General features: G+C 49.7%; 1 long non-coding RNA gene across 1 annotated transcript; it reads left to right on the top strand.

The window, feature by feature from the left end:
- The first annotated feature begins 1140 nt into the window (after positions 1-1140).
- Positions 1141-11765, top strand: LOC138067125 (uncharacterized). Its single transcript, XR_011140791.1, has 4 exons — positions 1141-1159; positions 4156-4233; positions 7264-7377; positions 11427-11765. It is a non-coding gene; the product is annotated as an uncharacterized lncRNA (long non-coding RNA).
- Positions 11766-15955: the final 4190 nt, after the last annotated feature.

Raw genomic sequence — 15955 nt, 5'->3', positions numbered from 1 at the left:
GCTGTAGAGTCGAAAGAAGTAAGAAGGAGTCGTTCCCGCTCCGAAAGATATCGTTTCCCCAGATGGTTGCATGAGGTAGTTTGTGAGGAAAAAACACCACCTTTTCTTTCTGGTACGCAGAGGCATCGCAGAAGGATTCAACCAGAACCTCTGAGCGCCTTTGGAAATACCAGTAACCGCCGGGCTACAGTCAAACAGGCCAAAACGTAACTCCCCCGCAAGGGCAGCAGCGTTGCCCTGGAAGCCAAAGGACTAGGGTAACCTGTCTGCAGACTCGTCTGCAGAAGCAGCGTGGACAAAGTGGAGGCCAAGCCCCGACTCCCACGTTTCCAGGAACGCGTGACCTTGCGACCCGTGACCTCCGTCGCGCTTCAGCGCCGTTTAGCAAACCACGGCTAACGCCGGGGTGGCTCTGCGGGTGGCTCCCCTTCGCCTGGGTGCCCTCGCTACGAGCGGGGCGGCCCCCGACTCGCCGCCCGGCGCGATGCAGCGCGTCGCCAGGGCTGCCCCGGGCGGCCGAGCTGGCCAGGACCTCTCCGCTGCGCCGCTGCCCCGGCGGCTGTTTGTCAGCGCGAGCGCAGGCGCGCCGCTGCTCCTGGCGGGCCTCGTCAGGCCCGACCCGCGGCCGCGAAGGGGCCGGGCGGCGATTCCCCGCCAGCTGACCCCGAGGAGCGGCCTCGCTGGCCTCGCTGGCCTCGCTGGCCTACCTGGGCCCGCGCGTCCCCTCTGCCCGGCAGGGCCGGCCGGGCCCCTCCGCCCAGCCAGCAGCTTCGAGGCTCTCGGCGGAGCCTCCACCGGGAGGCGGCGGCGAAGGGCGGCCGGAGCCGCGCTGGAGGCGGGGAACCGGCCGCGGCTCGGGCCCCTCACGGGCGGCCGTTGGCGGCGGCCGTTGGCGGCGGCCGTTGGGGGCGCTGTCGCGCGCACGGCCGCTGCGCCCAGCAGGGGGCGCTCTCGCGCGCGCATGGCAGTTGGGGGCGGTCTCGCGCGCATGGCCGTTGGGGTGGGCGGGGCGGCGGTCGCGCGGCGGCCGTTATAGCGGGGCGGCGGGGCGGGGCGGGCTGCGTGAGGCGGCTGTCGGGCCGCGGGGGGGCGGGGGGGCTCGGTCGTTGCCCGCCCTCCTGCCCGGCCTGGCGGGTCGGGGGCCGTTGGCCGCGCAGCGGTGAGAGCTGGGGCCGAGGCCTGGAGGCCTCGGAGGTGCCGCGGGGCCTCGCCGCGCCCCTGGGGGGAGCAGCGCCGCCGCGGGTGAGCCCAGGCCCCGGGGTGGCGGGGCCCGGCTCCCGCCCCGGGGTGTGGGGCGGCTGGGGGCTGCGCCCCACCTCACGCGCAGGACAGCCGTGGGCGGGAGGGTGCCGCTTCGCTCCTGGGGAGCGCGGTGGGGAAGGGCTGGGCGAGCAGGGGGCTTCAGCCCGCTGGAGCTGGTGCTGGCAGCGGAGGTAACGTTTTACCTGGCCCCGCAAAGGCCGCGGTAGCTTAGCGAGCGGGCTGCCCTGGGCCGCTGCCTGGCGGAGGAGCGGGCTGTGCCCAGCGATGGGGTAACCGTGGGGTGGCTGCCTGTGGGCTGTGGTGCCGTTGGAGAGGTGGTGGCCAGGAATAATTCAGCTTCCCCAGGTAGTGACAAATCCAAGTCCTCTCCCTGACCAGCTTTCAGCTTAGGGTGCTTCTGGCTACTTGAAAAGCTCCCAGTCAGGTGCTCTTTGTGTGGGGAGATGGCAGGTCTGTAATCCAAAAGAGCCCAAGAATAGAAAATGTGGGGGTGTGTCCTGCCCCAGAAGCTCTCTCCCCACCTCCTTGTGCCACACCGTATTACCTCATGGCCCTTCCCATGACTGGGGCAAATGGTTCACCCCAGCGTCTTCTGAGACGTGATTTTAGAAGGCATATGCGTTTAGGAACGGGGAGATCTGTACGAGGTTTCCGAGCTCCTTTTGCCTTAGTGGTATTGGTGCATATCTGGCCTAGGCCTGTTGTGCTTGAAAGCCCTTCCCTGGTGCACGGTTGGGTCTGTGTAGCAAATGCTTTAGCTCCTGATGTCTTCTGCCAGCACTGTGACTTCCTTCATAGGCCATGTGACTGTTTCTGTTTGCCCGTTTAAATCTGGCCTGATAGTTTTTGTGGGCCCGTGAAGCCTGTGAATCAGAACAGGAGGAGGCTGGAGGGCAAAGAAAGAGGTGGTCCGTATGCTGCAGCTTTTTGGAAACTAGCTTTCTGTCTTTCTGTCGTTGCAGAACGTGTGGCTGGGACCCATGGTGTGGTGTCACTCTTGGAGGCGTGCAGGAATGAATGCTCCCTTTGAGCAGTGTATCTTACCCTTCTTATGCTGAGTTTCTTAGACTCGCTGCAGAAACATGTTGTCCCAGTTACTCTCGATCAGGGTGCGGTTAGGTTGGATCACCCTAGCCTTTCCTGCGCAAGAGTTGTTAACGTTTGCCCTCAGGAGGAGCCGTGGTTCTTGCAAGCCCCGGGTGCGGTTCTCGGGACCGGCTGGGGATACGGTGCTGTCAGCGATGCTGCCGGGAGGGGAGGGAGAGGAGGAGCCGGCTAGAAGAGCAGTGGAGCCCGAGCGGGTGGTCCCCAATGGACTGCTTTCCTTCTGGCCCTGTGCCTCTAGTAGTTACAATGGTGAGAAAAGAGGTGTACGTGCTCCCTGACGTGGGAGGAAACCCCTCTGTCCAGCCAAGCGGCTGAGGTAGCCTTTCCCACCCTGTTACGGGTGGTCTCTCAGCTCCTGGGACGCAAACGGAGGGTCTGGAGGGTCTGGAGGTGGCATTCCTATACTGTCCGCGCAGTGAAACAGCAGAGCGTTTCTCCGCGGACCTGTGTCTTGGGGGGAAGGTGTTGGGGCGTTTGCATCTGTAAGGGCGAGGCTACTCCATCTCGGCTGAGGTGACCTCTCTGAGACCGGGGCAGCCAAGAAAAGAGTTACGCTGGCCTGGAGTGAAAATCTGACTGCCGTACCAAGCACACAGGCTCACAGAGACAGCTGGGTTCAATGTGTGTTTGTGCCAGTAGGCATCCAAGTTACACAACTCTTCAGTTTTCAAGGGTTCTGGCTCATGTCATGACCCTTTAGTTAGCTGGTCTGATGAATGTACAAACCGTTAATCTCCAGAATTACTTGCCTGGCCCAAGCAGAACGCTGCCCAGTTGGTGTGAACGTTTGCATGATAGTTGTTGGCAGACCATTAGTGACAAGACATTAACTGCCCCAACGCTGGTCAGCCGCTTGCAACTCGCTCGTTAATGAATGACTCTAAAGAGGGTATTGTGGCCAGGAGGAGAAGTGAAGCACGGCACAGGCCTGCGCATCCGTCTCTAGAAACGGCGCAGAGGTCCAGGACTTCCCTGCCGAGCTCAGGCTAGATTAAGCAGCTGAGAGCCAGCACAGCACCAGAGAATGAGAGTGACTTCAGGCTTGCCTAGGGATCGGGGTAATGCCGGGGGGACTGGAGACCACCGTGGTTAGCCAGGGGCCTGCTCGGTGCCCTCTGCATGCTGGAGCCTTCCCCTCCTGCCGTGCACTGGATTAGCCTGCGCGCTGTCCCTGCCTCGCTGGGATGTTCTGCTGATCAGCACAGAGGGTCCCTGGACCCTCGTATCAGGGGTATGGTCACGGTAGAGAACAGGCATGGAATGTATTTGAGGGGTTGTGGGTTTTTTTCTCCTCTTCATTTAAATGTGGAGACAAAAGTGGTCAGATGAGCATTTTCCTAATTTGAGTGGAAAACTAAAAACATTAGTAATGGCAAAAGCCAAGGATAGTTCTCCGCAGACTTAAATGTTACTGAAGACTGTTGTTTTCACAAGCAGTGATAGCTCCCAGGGATGCCAGTGTCCTATGACCGGGTCAGGAGGAGGTCCGCTTTGTCTCAGATGGCGCTATGGAGGCGTATGTAACTGTGTGATGACGACAGTACTAACAACTTGGAATCCTCTACCGGTTTTTATATGAGCGCTTTGAAGTGCTGAAGGTGTTCCTGCCTAGGATGCCTCTCATTGAGGTAGTTCAGTTCCACAGGCTAAATGCCTTCATTCAACTCTGTCAACCGCTACCAAAAAATCCAGGTGGAAGCACCAAAGAGGTGCCATGCACTAAGGAAGAGCCGCAGAAAATAGCGGAGGGGTGCTTTAAGGGTGAAACTTCTTTCTTTTTCCTAGAGGGATGATCTGACTTGTCTTCAAAGCAAGAGAATGCCACAGTCTCCAGTGCTGGTGCTGGTTCACTGCTTAGCTGTGGTAAGTGATTTGAACCCTGACGGGCACTTCTTGAGCCTGATCCAGCAGTGTGTGTGGCTGCTGTCAGTGTGGGGGAGCAGGTGAAGGGGATGACTTGACAGGGTATTGGCCTCGGTTTGCCCCTCTGTACCAAAGGGCCAATTTTGCGAGATTGTGACAACTGAGTTGCAAAGTCTGCTGAGTGTCTTGGGTTACACACCGAAGGAGGCTGCAGCCAGTGCATGCCGCAGCAGAGCAGAAGTCCTGGGAAACTTTGTTCTTGCCCCAAAGAGGAGCAAAGGAAACAGTCGGCTGCTTTTTTGTGCAGCTTGCTCCTTTGCTATGTAGTAGTTGGAACCACTGCCAGCAAGACTTTCTCTCCAGCTCCCATTTTATGGCCTCTGGAGCAAACTTTTCCCACTGCGCCCCTGTCCTCTGTGCCACCAGGCTCTGCCAGCTGCCGGGTGGAGCGCAGAGCTGACTGCGCAGGGGTGGTCTTCCTGCAGAGAGCCAGGTCCCTGGAGCTGGAGGAAGGGCTCTTCCCCAGCTCAGCAGCCAGCTGTGGCTCTGGAATTACTTAGTAGGTTGGGTGGGTTTGGCAGTGACTGGGTAGAGCTGAGGAGTGTGGGGGGAGTGGGGCTGGCTGCACCACCCTCCCTCTCTGGAGGGTTCAGTGGGGAGATGGACGCAGCTGCTCCTGAGGTTGTGCCTCAACAGCTTGTGTGTAAAGCCCGTCTCTTCAGTGACCAGTTAACAAAGTCCTGAGGCTTTCTTTGTGTGCCCTTTGGCTGAGGGCGAGGTCCCTTGCTGATGAGAAGGGGCTGGGTGTTTTTGAGCAGCAGGGAGAGGCAGCAGAGGTGCTTCTATTTTTCTTTAGGCCGGGAGAGTTTTGCCTTGTGTCCTGCCTCTACTTCTGTTCCTCTGTCCCTTCTGTGGCAACTCGCAACTGTATCTGCCACAGGGGCTGTGCTCTCCCCAAGGTGTTTATGTTGCACCTGCACATAAGGATTTGATGAGGATTTTCTGCAGTGATAAAAAGTGCTCGTAGGTTGAAGCTGCAGTGGTAAAATTAATTGTTCGGAGACTGTGTGTCTCAAGCCAGCCATAAAAGCAGTGTAATTCACTGCACGGAATCCCACCTGTGTGAAGCAGCTGTCTCGACTACCTTCCTGAGACAGAAGAAAGATATTCAGGAGAGGTTTTTTTGGGTTAAAGCCATGCTCTCGGGAGGTTTTGTTTTTCACCTGATGGAAAGCATCTACAGTTCTCCTGCCCAAGAAATGCTGGCAAGAGCCAGCGTGGCTAAGAGGGCCCCTTGCCTTGAAGCTGTGAATCACTGCCGATCACTTCTCGAATCTAGACCTGGGTATGAAACTCTGCAATCAAATCAAGGGTAGCAAAGAGCAGGATCAGTGAGGTGACAGCTTTTGGGGCCTCCTCCAAGGAATTGTCATTAGATTCTGCTTCAGAAATTATTCCACTGAGCCAAGAGGACACCTGGCCTCTTGGAAATACAGCATTGGTGGAGTGTTGACTGCATTACACAGGCCTTGCCTGCATAGGCTCACTGACTGCTCGCCCAGGTAGGGTAATGGGTATTGGGATTAAGGAAGTAGCAATTTCTGGTTGTATTTGAGAACTGCTTCATCTGTGCAATTTGCAATGCTCGTTTTATTTGAGGTGCTGGATGTTCTTGATGTTTAAGTGCTGGACTGAAGCTTAACGATGTGTTCCTATATTATGCTTTCACTTAAATGATCTAACATGTATATTTATTACATAATTTCTGTTTTATAAATTGAAATCATGTGATGTGTATTAATGTCTATCATCTCTAATATGATCTAACTGAAATCGTAACAACTTGGCCAAGTCCTGTAGTTCCCCCAGGGTGTTATCCTAAAAAGAGGAGTATACTCCAGTCTCTTAACAGCTGTCCTGATTGCGTGCCCCTCTGGGCAGGGGCTACCTGTTACTGGAACCATGCCTCGCACTGGAGTTGTGGGGAGATGGGAAACTGGTTGTGCTGGGCGCGTGCAAGTCCTGTGGGAGCAATTGCTGAGTTGGAGTGAGGCAGAGTGCCTACTGGGGAGGGCATCGTTATGTTAGTATAAAGTTGCTTGCTCAACGTGGACAGGGCTGAACTGTGACATGCTGCAGTGGGCCTTGCGGAGGTACCCCGGCGGCGGCGGCGGCAGCAGCAGCAGCGCAGCTTGTCAGCTCTACGCCTGCCACAACTCACGGCAGCTTCCCCAGACTGCAGAATAGCATCGTTCCGCCCCGGATCTCTGCGGTGGTGCTGCTGCTCTCTTGCAGTCCAGCCCCGTGTGGCTAGTACTTCATGTTTGTTAGTCCAGCTGCTGGATGAGTGCTGAGGCTCTTCTACTGCGCCTGCCCTGGGGAGTCTCTGCCCAAGCAGCCATGGGGCTTTTAAGGCCTCCAGGTGAGATTCTGCCTCTGATCCCAAAAGGGGAAAATTTGCTTAGCCTGTAAACATGCTCTTGTTCCCAGTAGGAGCATGCACTTCAGGTGCAAGTGGATATACTTCTATATTGGCTTATGCGTGTATGTGCATTACTTCTTAATGTGTTGACTGTGTATGTAATAAGCAGTTGAAATGTGGCTGCTTGTTGCCTCCCCAAGGCTGTAAAATGTGTAAAACTGCTGTTGCCTGGTAAGTGGATTGGCTGCTGTTGAGGAGATACAAACTGCCTTGCCGTGAAGTTGATATTTAAGTTAAAAATAGCTTTTTCTACTTTGTCAGTTTCCTAGGGGAGTAATGATTTTTAGGGGTGTTCTATGCTCCCTCTTTCTGTTCTTTGTGTCCTGGCTTGACCAGGTCATGGTTTCTTTTAACGGGTTTAATTGGCCAAAAAAAAAAAAAAAAGCAACCCCAGACAGTTATATTGTTAAAGGGAAAAAGCAGTGAACTTTGTTGTGAATGTTCAGAGGAGTAGTTCCAAATATTCTGAGGGATTTGTCCAGTTTGGTTGTATTTTGGAAAAAACAAGAAAAAGATGGCAGTGCTTTGATATCCTTCTGCATTTCTAGGAATTGAGCACAAGGTGAACTTGAGACAGCACGTGCCCTTTGCATGCTCAGGCATTGTGTTGCTCATCCGGTTTACTTAGATGCACAACTGTGAGCGTATTCATCCCCACGGAGGTAAGTCCAAAAGCTGTGTGCCTCTATGAGAATTAAATTACCTGTCCTAGGATTGTTTTTAGTAGTGGTTGTCATATTAGGCTTCCTAGAAGTGAACTATGCAGGAATTTGTTCTAGTTCTGCTAACTTATTCCCAATGTTATTGTATGTATTTGTCCGTGAGAATCTTGATTCCTAGAAAAACTGGAGGCATCAGGGAAATTAACGTTCAGACTGACCCTAGCTGAATATAGGGTAGGTGACACTGATAGAAATTATGAAACATGAACAGAATGGGCAAGGCCTTTGAAATGTTTACTGAATTAAATAAGAGCACAGGTACCTTCTGAAGCAACACCTAGTCCAGATAACTGTACCAAGTGGAAGGCAGTGTGCTTTCCAGAGTTGACATGTAGCTGTCAGACTTTTTTGCCCCTTGTTATCTAGCCTCTTACTTCTGGCCGCAGACGAGGTGCGTTGCCGGAGAGCACTGGAGAACAAGTAGGTCCTCTGAAGCTGAGCGCAGCAAGTCAGAACTCAATAGTCAAAGACATTTTCACAGCCCCAGAGGGAAGTAGGTGTTGTTCCCGTGAGAAAGTCCAGGGAAGTCAGGCTGCAGCTGTGAAGAAGTCCAGTTTCCATACGACTGTTTTGTACTATACGTGTGTTTGAGAAGGGGAGTTAAACCTGCAGTACTAGAGAGTTCTGTGAAAAATGTATTTTACTCGTGCTTTCTAACTTGGATTCTAAAATATGACTCAAATTATCCAGCTGCTCCTTATCTCACCTGGATTATCACAACTGTCGTTGTGCAGAAAGGCCTTATTGGTTTCTGTGTAAGGAGTATTAGCATTTACTTTACTAGGAAGTGTAATTCTGCTCCAGGGAAGGGGATTCTGCAGAACGTTATGTGACAGGAGCTATGCTGTGGCTGCAGGTTCAGGATTCATCCTTTTTTTTCCTTTTTTTTGCAAGTGCATAGATGTAAACTTGAAAAATATTTCCCGCCTTTGTGTTCATCATAGAATCACAAAACCGTGGAAGTTGGAAGAGAATTTTGGAAGCCTCTAGTCCAACATCCTACTCAACGTGGGTCAACGCTGCATTCAGACGAGGTTGCTCAGTGCTCTGTCCACTCAGGTCTTGAAAACCTCCAAGAATGGAGGCTGCGCTAGTGTTCTGGGCCCCAGTTCCAGTGTTTAGTTATCCTCATAAGGAAAATTGTTTTCCTTGTATTCAGGTGAACCCTATTTCAGTATCATGATCATTGCAGTTGTGTTCAGGTGTCAGCCGTTGGATTGTCAGTATTTGTAACAAGATGGTTTTGTTTTATTTTTTGATATGTATAGACCGATTGAGGCATATCGAGATAGAGGCCATTGTGGTCTAGAGTTGTTTCTTTAGACACGTCTTCACCTGAGATGTGGCATAATATAACCTGTGAGAGGTGTTAGTGAATTCTAGCGTTTCTGACTCCAGAATGGACCACGTTAAAGACGTGTTGTTGAGCCAGTGATTAGCTTTGCAAATGAAGACTGTCTTTTTAATTGTCTTGCTGGACAAAGGCTTATGGAAAAAGAAAAGCTGTGTGGGAGAGGGGTTGGCCTACACTGTTCCAGGGGACTTAAAGATCGATCGCTGACGTGTTCGTGTCTGCCTCTCCTAAGTCTAAGAATGATTCATGGGAAGTAGAAGTAATGGAGTTGCTGGGTGGTGCCAGAACGCGTGCCAGAACATGGAGACAGAAATGAAAAGCTAGCTGGATAGAGAAAGCAAGCAAGGAGATTGACAACAGGCAAGAATCTCTGAGAAGCATCGGTTTAGGCTCAACTCCATCACATATATGTGGCTGCTTATATTTTTTATTGCAACCTTTTGTCAGCTGCCTTCTGAGATCAGCTGTTCCTTTTTCTTCCCCTCCCTTACTTCTTGAATGTCCTTTTATAATCGGTCTGCTCACTCTTCTCCGCTGTCTTCATGTCATAGCTGTTTAGTAGCTTCTCATCTCTCAACCTTCTGGCTACCGGATTCCCTTGGCTCTGTCACCTGTCCTGTTTCTGCCTGTTTGCTTCTTCCCTTCTTCTGCTAAGATTGCTCTTCCTGTTTATTTCCCCATCTTGTTGTAGCCTGCGGTTTTGCATGCTTACTGGTTTCTTCCTAGCGTTCTCTTATGCCAGACTTGTCCTTTTCTCTACTTGTAGTTCTTGTCCTCTATTCTCCAGTGTCCCTTCGGTCACGTGTGAGTGCATCTCTAAATTTATCCCCTCTGCACACTTGGCTCCTTGTCAGCCGCGATTCCTGTTCCAGTCGTGTAAACGAAGCATTATTTGGGTTTCTCTCCTACTCACCTGTTGTGTTGGTCCTTTGGATTTGTTCTCCTTCTTTCTGTCCTCCTTTCCCTTGCTTTGTCTCTGTTGTTTGGGTGTAGCAGGACTTCTTTTCTGCCACCCTCCTCCTACTCTAATTATTTATCTTTCACTTTTCCCAAGTCTCCAAATCCCTATTTTGTTTCTTTTTTTTCTTCCTCTTTGTCCAGTCATTTCTCTGCTCTTTCGTTCCTCTTGTCACGTTCCTTGTGCCGGACCCGTCTCTGTAGGTGGAATTTCTTTTTTGGAAAAGAGCAGAACCTCTACCCTCTGGATGGATGCTGGGCTTTCTCTGCAGTTATTCCCGCCCTGTGTTTTCATCTGTAGCTCAACTGCTTGCTGGTTTCTTTTTGGGCTGCCGGGTAGAGACAGAATGCCTTTTCAGCGTTTCTCCCTCCTACGCGGTCCTTCACGTTATGCTGTGGTTTCTGTGTTTGCAGTGTCTCAGCTTTATTTTTCTTCATTCTGTACCATGCAGTTTTTGTGGACTCTTGTATTGTCACGGTCCATTTCAGCTTTGCATACTGCTGCTGGCGCCCCATCCTCTTGCATCCTGTTACGTTTGGCAGCTTTTGCTTGCCTTCAGACTGTGGTTGCATTTTGTTCACCCTGTCCTTTGCCTCTGCTACTGTAGTCCTGTTCAGATCTGTTCCTTCAGATCTTCCATTGCCCTGGGATCAATTTGTTCATCTACTTTTGTGGATTATTCTGTAGGCCAGTGCTTTCAGCCCAGCCTTAAATCCACTGCTGACTCTACTACCAGCTTCTACACACTTCTACCCCTTTTGAGGGAAAGGCTTCCTGCCCTGCCTTCACTGGAAGCCTTGCTCTCTTTGATTCACTCTGTCAATTTGTTGACCGTTTCAACCATTTCTATCAATATGGTTGTATGAGGGTCAGGTGCAAGGGTGTTCCCCAAGTCCTTTAAATTAAAAATCATGGTAACAGGTACATTTAGACAACAGATTTATAGTGAGCTTCCGGCAAAACAAAGGTATTGTGCACAGCTGTGAAACATGTGCAGCCAGTTTTTCCCTTCCTGAAATATAGGGTAAGTGGTCTCTACCTTTCCCGCTGTACGTTGGAGCGTACCCAGAAATGCGTGCAGAGCCCGAGCTGTTTGCCTGCTTACTGAAGTTAATGGCGAAGCTGTGCAGTGGACTTTGACGGTGGGGAAGCAGAGGCTGATATGTAAGGATATTGGGGAAGATTTTTTTATGTCAGCAATGGTGTATGCACAGCTGATACCAGCCCTCTCTCTTACTCCTGTCTAATAACTCTGATCTGCTTAATGTCACTGGTGCCATTTCTCAGCACCGAGGAATAGTTTAGTATGCCTATTTCTCCATTTCCCTTTTTAAGGCCTTTCAGTGGAGAGGTAGCATGCCTGCTGAAAACTTTCCTGCCTTGTGAATCTAAGCATGTGGCACTAGCAGATGTGTTAACGTTGTGACATTGTTAGATTGAGGGCCTCCATTGGCCCTCTCATTTCACCTGCTCTTGTCCTTTTCTGTTGATAGAGTTCATGGCAAATATACTTCATGCCTCTTCTTAGGCTCCTTTCTCAAATCTTTCCTCACTCTCCTGTGAAATGCTTTCAAGATGTCAGACTTTCCTGTTTTACTTTGGAATGAGCTCAAGACCTTCTGAGGCTTTCCATGAACAAGTGGATCCAGTTTAACGGAGTAACTCTGGCTTTCGTAGTCTCATCAGTGACATGGCAGACTCGATCAAGCCCCTGCATGACCAGCGTCAATGGGAGAAGGTGAAAGGCTCATCTTTCCCCAGAAACCCCAGGACCCAGAGGAGTAGTCTGGGATGGGGAAGAGGGCAATGCCAAGATTTGCTGTGTAAGTGTTCCCCATGTTTGAAATCTGTGCTATGATTGTGAGGCTTCTGCAAGTGTGTTCTGTTCTCTGTGGCTCGGACCAAAAGGGCTTGTGGCCTTAAAAACCTTTCCGAGGTTTCTTAGAATCAGTACATCCTGACAAGAAGTTTTACGTTTGGCAAGCTCTGTCAACGTGTGGAAAGGAAAACTCATTCTAGGAGAAACATAATAATAAAAAAAACCATTGCATCTTAACGCTGACCACCTCTATTTCAGTTTCCTTTATTCTTCTCTGTAGCTGTTTGTGTCTCATTTTAGTTTTAGCTTGTGACTGTTTAGATAAAGTGTTGTGGTTTATATTTTTACAGCATCTTGCACAAGTGTCTTCCGGTGCATGTCTAAGACACCTATGCATTTCACGGAGACAAACTAAAAAGTCAAAGCGATGGAACAGCAAGGAAACAAGTGATCAAAGCCAAATGCTCAGTAGATGTCACTGGAGGAGTTCCAGGCTACCGGAGGAACTTGCTTGCTTTGTGCAAGATAGGCTGTCCTCCTTGTGTTGAAGAGCAGCTTGCATAATGTTCTACATAGTCAAGCAAGTTCATTTCTCACCTGGTATTTCCCTAAACTATAACATAGTGGGTAGGAGGGGGAACTAGTTATTTGGACTCTTCCAAATTGAGCAAGACATTTTCAGCATTTTCAATCTAGTTCTGTGTTGCAGGAATTCAATTATTCCCCTTTCACTTTTGAATAAAGCTTTTCTAATACTGTAATTGCTATTCAATCTGAAATTGCGTACTAATTAAATAGATGTAGAGTCCAGCATTTGAATGTACTAGAAGTAATATACGTTTTCATTTTAAGCACTCAAGCAAATTGTAAGCACTCAAACTGGAAACTTCCACTCAAAGTGGAAACTTGCTGAGGCTGGAATATGTCCAAGCTTGCTAGCAATGCTTTGAGAATTTGCTTTTTGTGTCTGTCCATCTTCTCCGCAGGTTGAGTATAGCTATGTAATGGCCTGTCGGTGTTTCTTCCTTATCTATGGACTGCAGATCATTGAATCCGCATTTTGCAGTTGTCTGATATTGCCTGAGAGATGGAGGCGATCAGGTTTATGGTATGCAGGAGTAATGCTTTGGCGCATTTTGAGTATTGCCTAGGTGATGTTCTGGGAACTCCGTATGTGTCTGTATCTATGCATGTAACATCATGGCCTTATTTTCCTGGAAAAGGCTCGCTCTCACAACCACATAAAACTGCCCTAGAGCTGTTGAAGTACCCTGGTGTGACTTGCCTTGTTTGCTGCCCTTTCTCAGTTGAGACACAGTACTGTTCTCTGGCTGCTCCTGGTCCTGTGCAGTGTGTGATGTGAAGCACTTCCTGGGCACCCCTGCAGGGGCCAATCATATCACTCAGCTCTGTTCGCCATAGTTAGGCCCCCCTCGTGTTGTAGTCTGTAAGTAGCCGCGTAGCTTATAATAGAATTAGTCACTGAGTAACGTAATGCTGTGCAAGAGAAAAGGCAGAGGAACAAAACCTGGAAGTGAGAGGAGGGGAAATTAAAAGGTTAGATTCTGCCTCCTTGTTGGTAGTAGTGCCCACTGAAGTCTGGGACAGTTTGTGGAATTAAGCCCCCCTCAGGATAAGGAGGGGTCTGAACCCCTTGGCCTCAAGGCACTAATTGCAGCACTGGAGACCTTTAAAGCTGGGAGTCAGGGGAGAGAAGAGGAACTGCTGGGGAATAAAAGACGGAGTACTGACTGCAGAACCTAGTACCTACCTCCTTTTGCTGCTTGAAATGACAGCAACAGTGAGCTCGTTGTGTCAGTTCCCAGATCCAGTGAGATGTTAGCCTTCGCACTGGAGTGTCTCATGCTGACGGAAGCAGATTCCAAGGTGATACTGAGCAGTTGGGTTCAGTCCACTAGAACCGCGCTAGAGTTAGGCTGATGTGAATTGTTAAATGCCGCCTAGAGACGTGTTTCAATGCAGTTAGGAGAGACGTAGACTTTTTGAGAGCTGGAAAGCTATACAGCTTAGACGTGTGTCCTGCGTTCAGCGTAAATAACGCTAACAGTAAGATGCACGAGACGTATTTACCTTCCACAGAGTCATAGTGAACTTCAGTTATCTCCTTCAGTGCATACTTCACCAAGAATCAGGTGTATTGTAGTGATATAATATGCTTTGCTAGCATGACCCAGAGAGGGAACCCCTGTTCCTTTCTGTTCCTTTATGAAAGAAACAAACAAACAAACAAACACAGGCAAGTCACTGGTTGGGAAGGTTGAGGCCATTAGTCCTTCAACTATAGACCTGCATCTTTAGCTAAAGCTATATGTTGGCTGTGGAAATTCTCTGCTTCCTGTCAGGCCTTACCAAGTGGCATTTTGGATCGTGCCGAACATCTGGTACTTAACTATTCATGATTATGTGTTTGTGGTAGGTACATAAGATCATGTCAATACAGTATGTTGAAAAGGCCTTCTTCAGTGGATAAAGAAGTTCGTATGGTCAGGACTGCTTACACGTGTGTGTGTGTGGTTTTTTTTTTTTTTTTTTTTTTGCAGCCTCCAAAAATATCAAATGAAGACTTCAAAAGCTATTCTGCAGTATTCTATAGTCATGGTGCAGAATATCAGAGCTTAAAATAACATTGCACAATGTTTTGAGTTGATTGTTGTGCTTAGCAGAATAATGGGGGAAGTAATAGTAACACAAGAACTACCTGTACCAACCTGTTGAACAGATTACACGGAAATAAACATCTGGCCCACGTATACTTTTTGTATTCCCTCAGCTTGGTCTGGTACTGCAAGTCAACGTTTCCTCCCTCTTGTGTTGTGCTTTACTCAACTTGATTCTCCGGACTCCGAGTCTCCATTCCATAAATTGTTGTTGTTCTTGCTGCGTTCAGCAGTCCCAGTTCCTTTCAGATAAGGAGGCTGGCTACCACTTTTCCCCTGCAGGCATGTGTAGGTAGATATACATGGGTGTGTGCTTGCATGCGTGTGTGTGTGTATTTTTTTTAAAAAACTTTCTAAATGGAATGATTAAAGAGGAAGACGGGGTCTAATTACTGTCTTAAGGACTCTTCCGTATATCCTGTTTTAAGAGATGCTCTCAAATTTGTTGAATTAAAAAATTGACATCCCCCCCCCCCCCCATACCTAGCAGTTTCCAGTTAAAGTGCCCCCTCTCGTTGTGCTGTTTCTACTTCTGTGACCTCCTGTAGGACACAGATAGCCGATTATGTGCCCTCATGGGTCAGACAAAGCGCTTCTAGCTTATCTTCCCTCTGTTGCTTCCTGCCATCTTTGTCTTTCAAACTAGGACAGGGCTGTGATGCCACAGAGAAAGGAAAGCAACGTATGGTTATAAGCAAGACTGAGTTTTGCTAAATCAAAGGAGCTGCAGGGGGCAAGAGGGAAGAAAGCTGACATGGCAATAAACAATCGTTGTGCAAGAAAACTCGGCATCCTTGAGTTTGATCCATTTCTTCTGGCTCTGTGTGTGTGTGTCGGTCAACGCAGCAAGCGGCGCAAGAGCCTGCGTGATGTGGTCAGATCTGTGATCTCGCCGTCTGAAGAAGCTCTACAGGCTTCTTGACTTCCGCATATATGCGGCTCAAATAGAAGCTCTTTAACTGGCCAGTGCAGTATCACAGAATCGGAGAATAATTGAGGTTGGAAGGGGCCTCTGGAGACCACCTAGTCCAGCCTCCCTGCTCAGAGCAGGGTCAGCTAGAGCTGGTTGCCATTGACCTTGTCAAGTCAGGCTTAAACATTTTTAAGGATAGAGGCTCTACGGGTTCAGTGGGCAGCCTGTTGCAGTGTTTGATCACCTTCCTCCTGGAAAAAAGTTTTTTTTACGTTTAAATGGGATGCCATATGTTGCAATTTGAGTCCCTTGCCTTGTGTGTATGTTGTTGCCCTTTATTGCTTTATGCAGGTTGCCCACGTTTGCAGTCCATATGTGAGCAGGTAGCCACTGCCTGTAGGCTGAGGTTGCATTTCCCCTGAAGATGAGCAAGGAGTGGGCAGTTGAGGAGTTTGGTGTTGGCCTTGAACAAAGCTGAACAGTCAGCAAAGGCAGCAAAATAACCTGTGTCAGGCAGAGCGCCGCTGCAGTTTGTTTCTTTCCTAGATCTTGTGCTGGCCCTGCTCGCAACGTCCGTCCTTTATCAACCTGAGAGAGGGTGGTAGGACCTGGAGTCTCGGGGAAAGAAAGTTCCTATGCCAGAGGAGTGTTGGGGGGTAAAAAGTGGTGGCCAAGGAGAAGCTAGCCTGATGAGTGAACTGATGCTGAAAAAGGCAGTGTTCAAATGCTAACTGAATATTTTGAGGAAAGCTGGCAAATAAGCATCCCTTATTTTACATAATCAAGTGAGTAGTTT

The sequence above is a fragment of the Struthio camelus genome, chromosome 4, assembly GCF_040807025.1.
Source record: "Struthio camelus isolate bStrCam1 chromosome 4, bStrCam1.hap1, whole genome shotgun sequence".
In the NCBI taxonomy this organism is placed as follows: domain Eukaryota; kingdom Metazoa; phylum Chordata; class Aves; order Struthioniformes; family Struthionidae; genus Struthio; species Struthio camelus.
This window is presented reverse-complemented; position numbering and strand designations above follow the sequence as displayed.